Source organism: Mercenaria mercenaria, chromosome 12, assembly GCF_021730395.1.
Source record: "Mercenaria mercenaria strain notata chromosome 12, MADL_Memer_1, whole genome shotgun sequence".
Lineage (NCBI taxonomy): Eukaryota > Metazoa > Mollusca > Bivalvia > Venerida > Veneridae > Mercenaria > Mercenaria mercenaria.
In genome coordinates, this window is record NC_069372.1 from 19,454,207 (window position 1) to 19,466,609 (window position 12,403).

General features: G+C 31.6%; 1 long non-coding RNA gene across 2 annotated transcripts; it reads right to left on the minus strand.

Annotated features, from left to right (window-relative positions):
* Nucleotides 1-1,805: 1,805 nt before the first annotated feature.
* LOC128547249 (uncharacterized) lies at nucleotides 1,806-6,042 on the minus strand. 2 transcript variants are annotated; one of them, XR_008366406.1, is made up of 4 exons: nucleotides 5,916-6,042; nucleotides 5,154-5,223; nucleotides 4,660-4,760; nucleotides 1,806-2,991 (listed from the first exon to the last, which is right to left on the minus strand). It is a non-coding gene; the product is annotated as an uncharacterized LOC128547249 (long non-coding RNA). The 2 variants fall into 2 exon arrangements; XR_008366407.1 differs by lacking the exons at nucleotides 4,660-4,760; nucleotides 5,154-5,223; nucleotides 5,916-6,042 and adding an exon at nucleotides 4,108-4,135.
* Between the last annotated feature and the right edge of the window lie 6,361 nt (nucleotides 6,043-12,403).

Genomic DNA, 12,403 nt, shown 5'->3' on the forward strand with positions numbered 1-12,403 from the left:
CCATGAATACTTTGATCTTTTCGCGAAGTTGAATCGTAGAGCGATACACTTTCCTACCACCTTGCTTAGGCTTGCTTTTATACCTAACGCGAAGACTTGTCAGATTTGCAGCATACTGTGTTAACTTATACTTTCGCAAAATTCTACCAGCTATAACTGTTTTGATTAAACGTCTGTTTCTTTGATCTACTGATGCCGATTCATTTAATTCACGAACGACACAGTTAGCAAACATCAGTTTTTTTTCGGATGACCGGGTGCTGTCTTGGTGCTATACCTGCATCGATCATTTTTCTCTCAGTTGAGGATTTTGGTGTACTAGTGACTTTGCATTTCTGTAGTCGTGATATATTCTTTCTTAGGGCTTGATTCTTTCTCTTCAGATCCTTCTGTACTTGTCTCAGGTATTCAATCTTTCTGTCAGCCTTCTTTTTGCTACTTGACCCCTGCCTCTTTCTAATAGGTGGCAATTTTACAATCAACCTGGTAGAAGGTGCTTGTGAACTTGATATTTCGCTGGTTTGCACCGGCAAATTGCTTGTACTAGGTATCTGATCCACACCACTGGATGGATTAGTACCAACATTGTCCGGATTACTGGCATTAGTCCTAGTACCCATTTTACTTGCTCTGTACTTTCTCTGTTTTATACGCAGCTTCTGTCGTCTACTCTTTACTTCCTTCTTGCTAAGTAATCCAACTTTGGTATAGTATTGCTTTGTTCTCTTGCTCTCATTTTCTAACCAGGAACTGTTTTCTTCAGCCTTTTTCCTTTCACGATATTCTTTTTGACGCTGCGCATGTGATTTTGCCATTATCTGGAATGCATAGACAAAACAAACTAACTTTAGCTTGTATTTTATTAATACTTTATTTATTCAAGAATGAGCAAAGGAAATGGTATTTTTTATTAGTGTGCTTTTAGAAATGTAATTATCATTCTATTTGACTTTTATTTATGGTCCAATATAAAAAAATTCAAATCAGACTGACAATTAACTGAATTAAAATCAATTGTATTTTACGTGACAATTTTCTGTAATAGAGATGACCTAAAACTAGCATGCATTTTAAGCATCTTTATATTCGATACAATAAACATAACATGAAACTGTGTACGAAAATATTTTTGGCAGAATATAGTTTAATTTGTCATATACCGTGGTCGATGATAATTGCAAATCAATAACCTCATTAGTGTTATTTTACATGTATGAAATTAGCGGCACACACCGCCAAAAGGAAGCGTATTTTGTAGACACTGTAACTAAAAAATTAAAACCGGAATTTTTAACATTTTGACTCCAAATATATATTGCTAAGTGCATCAGATAATATATATACAATATTAAAATGCTGTGTGTTATTTTTTAAAAGAGATATTTACTCCAAAAAATTTAGTCCCCATAGCATTTTTGGAAATAGGATAGACAACTCCTGAATGACTATCTCATCAAATTTGCTGATATAAAAATAAACTTAGGTATTTTTCCGGGATACCCTCATTAAAGTCTGTTTCTTCATTTCATTCAGACATGGAATGTAAACAAATACAGGAACAACTTAACAGTACAAGGACATCAAACAACCTTTTTTATTTTCCTTCAGGACAGGTACACATGTTAGTTCATACTTGTAGTTAAAAAACCAAAATGTAAAACAATTAATTAGCTCATCAAAGAAATGAAGACTAATAACTTCACAATATTTTATTACCTCCCTTCATTACATTTATCATCTACATACTACATATATTTTTATGGAATTACCTCCCTTTATCTCAAATAAGCTTTCTTATATTGCAATTTAATCAGTCAGTATTTTTACCTTAATTTTCAGACAAATAAATTTATATTTTTTTAATCCATGGTAAGATGAAAAGCATAAATTATATTAAAGAATACCATAAAAGCATTTATCACACATGAATGCAAGGTATACACAACAAATAATTTTGAGCCTTGTTGCCAATGACAATGTTGAAAAATATTAAAGCTCAGATGGCATAACAGTGAGATAAAATCTTTTTAAGTTAAGTTAAGTTAATAATTCCCATATTAACTTATGACTACAAAAAATTAAAGTATGTTGTTATTCCCATTTCAGTCCAACATATCTAAAGAAGTAAATACTACAAAGACTGTATATCAAATTTTTGAAAATAAAATTCCACCAACATATATTGTTCTTATTTCTTTTATCTTGATTATGTAGTGTACTTATCTGGAATGATGAGATATGTTGAAATGTTTTTTCTTTATTCTCCTGGAGTGAAAAAAATATATAAACAAAACAACCATTTATACCAACCAAATTGTAAAATACTTAAGTTTCTTTGATGTTAGTAATTATATGTTGAGACATGAAAACAACATAAAATATCAACATAAAATATAACTAAAAAATTGTGGTACATCATATGTAGATTAGATTAGACTGTATTATACAAATATTTATATGAAAATATGTGACAACTCTGGTTAAATAGAATATTAGTTAACTTATGGTAAAATGTTGAACTGCTTTAACATTAATCTACAAGTGATGAACGAGTTCATCTTACCATAACTTTGACATTTAATGTATTATTAAGAAAACTATAACATACAAGAAATGACACACAGACTGTATAAGTTGCTGAATGACTGGGTCAATCCCCACCAAAAATACTATGAAACTTAAAAAGTCCAATTAAATGTGTTTCTTTAAATTAGATTGATCACATTTTAACACTTCTATGACTGCAATTGTTAAATGCTTGCTTCTTACATGCATGCAATAATGGAAATAAAAATGATTTAACAATACATGTATACAGTCTTGTCATGAACACATTCTGTACAGATGATAATACATAGGAAAGTCCACATATTTATTATATGGGTCCATCTCAGTTTACAGCTGGTGCATGGCTGTCTTGCACTTGAATATACATCATGCAGCACAGTTGGGGTAAATTCCATTTCACATGACAACACACTTGTAGCACTTCTGGAAATACAAATGTAAAACTTTATTACAAAAAGAGAATAAAACATGATAGTTTTTAAAACAATTATAACATCATTTTAGACATTTGCAGATATTCTAATCTTAGAAATATATTATCAAGCAGCAAGTCAGGTAACTCTACAAACTGACATTTTGTCTAATTTCAACTTGTCTAAGGAATTACCTGTTTTAAGCAGCAAGATTGTGTTGCTACTTGGCTTGCTGCTTTATTTAAATTTTACATATACTTAGATCCACTAAATGTCAAGTTATTTAATAGGACTGTCTGAAAAGATTGCATATCTTATAACATTCAATGTACATATTCAATAAAATGGTGAAAAAAATAAACAGATAAATCTGATGATGTTCACCTATGATTTCACCCTAAAACAACAACCTACAACCTCTGATTAGTATATGATGTAATAATGATAAACTACCTAAAGTGCTTTTATATAGCATGCAAAAACAATGAACTTGAGAACTGCCAAAACTTCACCTTATGAGTAATATATGTTCACTTTTCCCCTTGTTGAAAGTGTTGTTTTTCTTAAAGCATTTGAAATCATAGATATTATAAGTACAATGCAACCTCTGTAGAGCTATACCCTGTGGGATATACAAATATTTTAGCTATTTTGAGGTTGTTATTCTGGAGAAGTAAATTTGATAGTTATATTTCAGCTTAGGGAAATTCTCATGATGTTGTTAAAGAGAGGTTTTTGCTTCAGAGTGAGCTACTCTGGAGAGGTTGTATTGTGAAAATTGCTTCAAACTTCATCTCCTTCAACTGAGCTAAATGAAGAAAAACAACAAAGGATTTTCCAAATTTAGAATTTCCTTGTTTACAATCTGACATTTAATGTTAGGCAACTATGCAGACATATTTTTATGTGACACAATGCCGTCTTTAATTATCTTATTCCAATGAACAAATTGTCAGTCTTGACAAAATCATGTGAAAAAATGATCACAGTAAAAAAAATAATCCTAATCATTTTATATATATTGCAAAATCAGCTTTACAGAACTCATAAGTGACAAAAAATTAAATTCAAATATTGCCTTTGTGATGTGCAGCACTGGCCATGTCTTTTTATCACAATAGTTTACCTTATTTATATCTGTTACTTTTATCATATTAACTTTTATGTCCCTTCTGCACTAACCATTGTCTTCAAGTTCTGAAATATTGTAAAACATTAATTCACACACATTCTAGGAATTCAACATAAAATCAGTGTCAAAGCATTTGAATATAATTGTTTTAATTATCTTAATTATTATACAAAGATACAAATGTACTTCATGTTTTTGCTGACTGATACAATATACGGAAATTTGTATTTCAATATTTATTATCAAAGTACATGTTCATTCTACTTTTGAAATGTTGACATTACACAGCTATCACACATTTATTACTAAACCATATCTACTATCATTATTTTGAATGGAGATATGTACTTAGTAAATTGAGGGATACACAAAGCTACAGGAAAGAAATGTTTATGCCAGGCTGACATAAAGTCCAGAAGGTTCACATCTTGTCAGATATGTCAGTCTTATAGCTGTCTTGTACAGTTATTTCAGGAGCAAGAATGTAGCCATACAGCATATTATAAATGCTTTGAGACCTTTGTTTAACATACAAAAGCATAATACCTCCTGCATTTTTCATAATGGTAACATCTGCTTGGACTGCCACAGGGTCAGACAGGTCAAACAACTGTACATGTACATACTCAAACTTTTCCCTACCAAAACTGAAAATGAAAATTATACCACTTTTTTTCCCCTTTATTTTTGTACAAAAGATGACCTATGCATTTAATACAGACTTTTTACATATATTAATATAAATATATTAAAATTAATAAAATATCTCATAACTCATTGTATGATTAAAATTATAATCATTAATAAACTATATCAAACATGAACCTGAAGTGTTCTAATTTATAAAGCTGCAATTAATATTGAAAAAATGCAACTATTGTATACAATGTATATTAAAAAATATCATGAACCTGATTATAAAACAGTCTGAGTTCAAATGTAATAACACATGACTGTCAGAAAATCAATGTATGTTATACTTTAATGATATCATCATGACATGAATGCCATCAATAAACTTCATATATAACAAACTATACCACTATGTCAGTCCCTTTCTTGTTATTTCTACAGCTTCCAAAGACAGACTGCAACTACATGTATCAGACACTGAAAGTAAAATATACAAATAATCATTACACAAGAGAATTTTTCATGTTAAATAAAGGGAGTTAATTAAATGCAATCTGAGAATTTTTGCTAAACATAAAGGGAAGTAATTATCAATAAAATGAATGAAGAAAAATGCATATATAAGGGAGGTAATTTAGAAAACAACAACAACTTCAAATGTCAGTATATAATGATAGTTGACATTGACAATGACCTATATCAAGTATGCACAACATAAGAAACAGCAAGCACTTGAAAAATGCATTATATTTCCTTGCAATATCAAGAATATTTGACTGTATGATAGGGTTCTCTACATGCTGTTATACTGAAAAAAACTTTAGTCTAAATATAGCTTAGATCTATTTATATCTTCAAAAAAGGAAGTCCCAAATTTCCACAGCTATTCACAGGCTGAAAATTTTAGGTACTAATATCAGCAAAGAGGTTGATATCTATACTTTTTAATAACTATCGTCAAAGGTAGGGAAAAACTTTCTGGAAAGGCATAAACTTCTGGTCTAGTCATTTCAAAACATTTTCAGCTCATTTGCATATAAGAAGAAATTTACAGAATTCCCCCTGTTTCTCTTCATTTTTCAAAAAAATCTGTAAGATGAATATAAACCAAAACATTCTCCTATGTGTCAGCTATCAGATATGTATTTCAACAAAAACTGTCAACTTACCTTGTTTTTAGAAGAAGACAAAATTCCATGGCAACTTTCACTTCCCCGCAAAACTGTACCGGTGCACACATAAAAAAATCTCAACTGTGATTTTTAAAATAATACAGTCAGACCACAATTATTTCCCTTGAAAATAAAATGCTCTAGTTAAATGCCTATATTTTGCATCATTTTACAATTGAAATATTAACATTAGGTACAAAACTTAGTACGTATTTAATAATTGTCAAATGTAGATAGTTGTGACGAAGATTAAATGCTGGAACAAAAACTACATAAAATGAATTTTACGTGACAACGAGAATAATTTTACGTGACATTCTTCATCAGTACATTAGTGCTTGGTTCGCATAAATTTTGAAGGAAAATCGATCGAAACTAAATTTGTGTCATCCGTACTTCGCCTCTCAATCGGCATTAATATGGTTCACAAGTTAATGGACAAAAAATGAAATAATTCGTGCATGTGGATTTATTTACCTTTTGCACAACGGTAGATTTCTCTTCTCCTCGTGTTTACATAAATTCAAACGCAAATGGCGGTTCCAAACTTCCGAGTACTTCCGGGTACTTGTTTTTAAACAATGTGCGAATACAGTATTGTTGTCGTCGCATAAAACATCGCTTCAGGTCTATTACTGCGTCACGTAAGGCTTCGTCACGTAAAATAAATATCAGCTTTCCAAACGATTTTTTTTTCTGGTCAAGTTACTACCTGGACATCATATATAGTTTAGAATGTTTTAAAACTCGTATACCATTGAAACACAAAGATTTATTTGTTTCTAATGCATGTGTATACCTGTGCATCGCCGTCACGTATAGATACAGATTAAAAAAACCCAGTAGGCATTTGTTTACTATAAGCTTTTCTAGTGAGCATATCCATTATTTCTGCTCAAGGACGTTTGTATTTTTAACAAATATGTTGCTATAAGGTTCAACTAGTATGATACAGCATATTTCTTTCGTATATCTATGATCAATATTTATGGTTGAAAAATATGTCACGTAAACTTCACGAAGATTGTGACATCACTTTGTTGAGCCATGGCATTTTTCTGAACTGTAATATACTGTAACATGATGCTTATAAAGACTCAACATGACCCTTACTATGTATAAAACTACTGTTTTTGCTGATTTGTTTCCCGTATGACGTAACAATAATGACTGCAAAAGTATGATTCAAGGTTGTGACGCTGCTTTTTACGAGGGGTGTTGTCTTGTCTGCTTCATATATTTTTATTATAAGAGATCAGAGAGTGTCTTTTCCAGAATTTCCTATTTTGTATAAGAGTATAATTGCCGTTGGACCGTTTTATTTTATATCTGAATTTATTGTTTAGGTGAAAATGATAAAATAAAGGATGGGACATACTTTTGGCAGGTTCTTTGAGAATGCGTGATTTATAATGACAATATAGACGTCCGACACAAGTACAAAGTAATCCCAGATAGTCGATATCGTTACGTCGAACGTCGGATACGTCGATGCAATTTTTACAGTCCCTTGAATATCGAGGTAACGGTATTCGACTGTATTTAAATAAATTTAAAAAATCAAACACTGTAAATACTGATGTGGATATTCAGAGCTTTGTTAAGCATTTTCTGATGTTTTCAATAATGAAGAAGATCTTTCGGGTAATTATAGCCATGATTCACATATTTCCAAAACTTACGTGGAGATGATTTACATAATTTTGACAACTTGCTCTTCTCTTTGTTTTGAAAATTCCACCTTGCACGTCTTTTGATTTTAGCATAATTTGCCCTTTTCAACAAAAAATCTAATTTATTTTCATCAGATTTGCAAGACAGAAATTTACGTTTTGATTCCATAAAAATTGATTTACTTTTGCGACATTCATCATTGAACCACAGTGATTTCTTCTTCTTACGTTTTGGTGTATTTATAAAAGTTTTGCCAAAACATGTAAATGAAGTGTCGTACACAAGCTTAGAAAAATTATCGATACACAGATTTATGTCTACATCTCCTGTAGATAGGCGATTTGTTATATCGTCAAATAATTGTTTCTTAGAATTTAACACCTCTAAAAAATGTTCAGTATTCGATGTATCCCATAATATTTTATCATAAGCATGGTTATCATCCATATTTAGATTAAATATACAATTCATTGTAAAAGCAACAGGGCTGTGGTCCGAAAACTCAGATAAATCAAGAACACTCATATTCAATATTGAATTAAAGCTATTAAATAATCAACCCAATCTGACTAAAGTACATCTCCTATTACGCTACGCATAGGATCAGAAAACGACCTATTCATGGCCTCGTTCTGACGACCCTTTCGCTAGCCAATCAGAGCTTAGCTTACAACATGTTGCAAATCTACCTGTAGCCTTGACTTTTGATATTTACAATTCATATGTCGTATTGTGTCAGATAGCCGGTTAGCTCAGTCGGTAGGCCACTTGCTTTGTAAGCGAGGGGTCCCGGGTTCGAACCCTGGATTAACTGCATATTTTTCTTACTCTTTGGCATTCGAACAAGTCGTCTGCTTTGTTAAAATAAAAATAGCAATACTGGAAATCCAAAATATACAGAAGACGTATGTGAATGGGTCGTTCTCAGATCTTCGTTTAGAAGATCAAGTACTTAAGTCAGATTGATAATCAACCGTACTTGCTACGGGCTTATTTCTGTAAATTCCGTGGTATGTGTAATTTCCGTGATCTAGTATACCATTGACAATAACGAGATTGTTTTCTTTGCAAAGATTTAACAACCTTGATCCAAAATTATTTAACTGTGTATCACAATTTTTTCGGGCAAGTAAATTTGAGGCATTATTATCCAGTTGTGGTAAATTTATGTAACGGTTCAAATTTATGTCATGCACGTAGTCGAGTTGATCGCTTATGCGCGAGTTAAGGTCACCCACGAGATATACGGAGCCAAGCTCATTATACCTGCGGATTTCATTATTTAAATTTTCAAAAAAGTCGAATTCGTAAAGTGGAGAATTAACATTACGATGCACAGCAGAATCTTCCGGAGGAATATAACATAAACAAATATATACATCTTTAGCAGAACTACACAATTTTTGTTTGAATTTAAACCAGATAATACCCTTTTCATTTGTGCTTAACAATTCAATGTAATTGCAATAGCACTGTTTATATTCACCAAGGATATGTATTATTTGTGATTTTTTTTTTATTCGTATAGAAGAAAAATGGACTGGGTAACATTTTTGATTGTGTAATGTAGAACATATATAAAAGTGTTGATAGTCAAATACACAGGTGGCAGGTACTGTTTGAATGCCCGTCCGTCCACCACATTTTTTGTGTACTCATATCGCACAGTTTCAACACAAATTATTGTATTTTTTTTCCTATGGGATCATGGAGTCCATTTAATTAATCTGTAAAATAGAATTCCAATAGAGCAAAAAGAACATTTGAATATTGTCAGTATACGTTACTCCTCACATTAGTTCAAAGACCAATCTGTGTGTGCAGAATTGTTGAAGACTTTCGATTATTTCTTTGAGATAAATGCATGATGTTCGTTATTAGATTAAATACTGATGGATGCGGTGGCGAGTCAATTCACTTGATAATATTTCAACGTTTATACTTCGGACAAAAGAACTTTCATTGATATATGTCCAGAACAGAAATGCAGACAGCATTTGTCTTAGAAAGTTCAGTTATTTATAATGTAAATACTATTACAAGGTAGTCGTGGAAAAGGAGTGTCAGCAACCTCTGTCTTGTTCAGTTTTTAGTTTCAGCTTTGAAATATCACTATGTATTAATTAAATATCTAATCAATTACTATTTTTCAATGGTGACGTAGGAGATCATATATATCTATTTCGTTGTTGGCATTGAGAATAGTATCCTATAAGAGGATTGACAACAGTCGTGAAATATGAAAACGTTCCCTATATGTGTCCAGTTAAACATTGTGTATCGGTGGAAAGGTTAGAAATGGTAAAGGGGAAGCTGAAACAGCTCTGATCAATAGAATTAGAAAACAACAATATATATAAATATATCAATATGAAAGAACACCAATCTTAAATTCCTATTGACAGATATGATAATAAAAGTGATATGAGAGACCCATACTTTCATAAAATTAAAACAAAATATAATTAATAAAAAAATAAACTGCAGATGCAAACTCAAATGCAATTCTTTCGTTCTGATAATAACGTCTATATTCATTATGAAAAAAGTTCTACTTTCAGTGTTTGAAGTAGGGGCCTCTGTGACCAAGCTTTTCCTGACTAAGAAACATTTGTCCCTCGCCTCATTAATTAATTTCATGCAAATACATATAAAAAGTAAGAGAAGACTCACAACAACCGCAGCCAGAACCACACGTCGCTATGCAGGCCAGCCAAAACTGTTGTGGAAAAATAGGACAGACGTAGTGCTTCAAATATCTATTAACATGATTTTGTTTATATGTAAAAATGACATGAAAATTGGGGAGGGTCGAGGATAAAAAATGTGGTTGTAACAAAAGAGGGCTGAATAGGGGCGTATTACGTAAAAAATAATATGTTAATCAAAAGATATATATTTCATTGTCAATATAATAAATATACCGTGAAGGAATGTCTGCCAAGTGGCGGATTTCCTGTAACACTTTATTATTCGTACTATCTTCTAGCATCTTTTTCAAAAAGCATTTCTTCAATGAAATGCTTTTATACCCGACATCTTTTTGAAGTTTTGCAAACAGTCATTTTGAATGAGTGATATACTAATAACTTCTTTTGAAAAAAAATAAAACGTACCATTGATTTCATTTTTATTCTATTAACAGTAACATTCTTAAAATGCAATCGGAAATTTAAAAAGGAGAACAATCAGAAAGCCAAAATTTGGAGTGTCTCTCCCTGAGAAGTAACTGGATAGCACCACCGACGTCTCCAACAAGCTAGATGTAGGACCTTCTTGCACAGAAGAAGTTAATCTCTGCTGCCTAAAGAAAAGAATGTTACACATCATCACCGTGGGCTGAAATGCAGCGCATAATCTGTGAGAAAATCAATTGATCAGCATTGATGGATAAGAACAAGCATGGACATATCATATGATTTTGATAAAACGTCGCCTGATTTTAAATATGCTAAGAGTGGAGGCATTATTCAAAGTAATCCAGTTATATTCATTGTGTGCATTTTAAGATGAATGAAAGAGATACTTAAACTATGCTGATTATTTTCAAGCGTTTAATGTAGCATATAATGGATAAAGATCAAAGCATTAGCTGTCAGCGGTCCAGAAAGGATTGAAGTAAGGTGTACCATTGCTTTAAAAATCAAATTGTGCTTCCTTAAACTGTAAGTGCTACTCTTTGTACATGACTAGCTCTATGTTATCCACAATTATCAGCTTCAAGATACAAAATTAATCAAACGAAGTATTTTGAAATTTCGTTGTAACCTAAACTGTTTACACTAGCGTATTGATACAAGACAAACGTCAAGATTTTGTATAATGCCATTGAATTTATGGATAATCCATTAAACAAACATTTATTGTTGATTGTGCAATCACCTCTTTTCTAAACAATTACATGACATGTATTTTACGTCTGCAATCAGTGCAACTGAATCTCTCCAATTAATTACGCATATCAGCTGAAATACAATACACGCAACAATAAAACCGACGGGCATATCAGGTGTGCAGGAAAAATTTTTACCACTCGTAGCATAACAAATAGCTAAATACATCTCGAATTATTGCCTAACTCAAAACGAGACTGAATCAAATAATTACTGAATTTACTTTTTTTATAAATAATGCTTCAAGAAAATGGTTAATTTGTTTTGTCGCATTTTCTCTTCTTTCCTATTGTTTTATAATGTATTGAATACACAAGTCCATCCATATTAAAAAGAAATGTTGAATGTATCTATAGTAATTCGATGCTACTGCTATTCGCATTTTTGGTTATCAATGTATGTAGATTTGTTCAGAGTAATATGCACGTGCTCTCAGCTGAAATATAGCGGGACTAAGAACGTGTCCATATTTATTGATAAAAATATGATAATACTTTTTATGTAATTATTAAAATATTGGGTCTGTAGGTATAGGTTAGTGTTTATTAGTAAGCATTTATCAAATTAAATTGGTCTGCGTGACCAATTTAATTTGATAAATGCTTACTAATAAATACTAATCTGTTTAATTTTTGAAGTTATTTTTTGTTCCGCCTACACACGCGCTGTGTACCTGATTACCTGGTAGAGTAAAAGTGCCCAGTTAAAACGAGTCCCGCTCATCTATCTTGCTTTATTCAAATTAGTTATACATGTAGAACAGCTGATGTAATCACTAGGAACCGGGTCATTTTCAGTACCGAATACTGCAAGAATTATGAATGAAAACGAGAAAGACATGGAGGTGAGTTTCGATCTGCTTGATTTACTGAAATTGAAATACCTATAACCGCGACGGCGGCAATGATAAAGTTCACG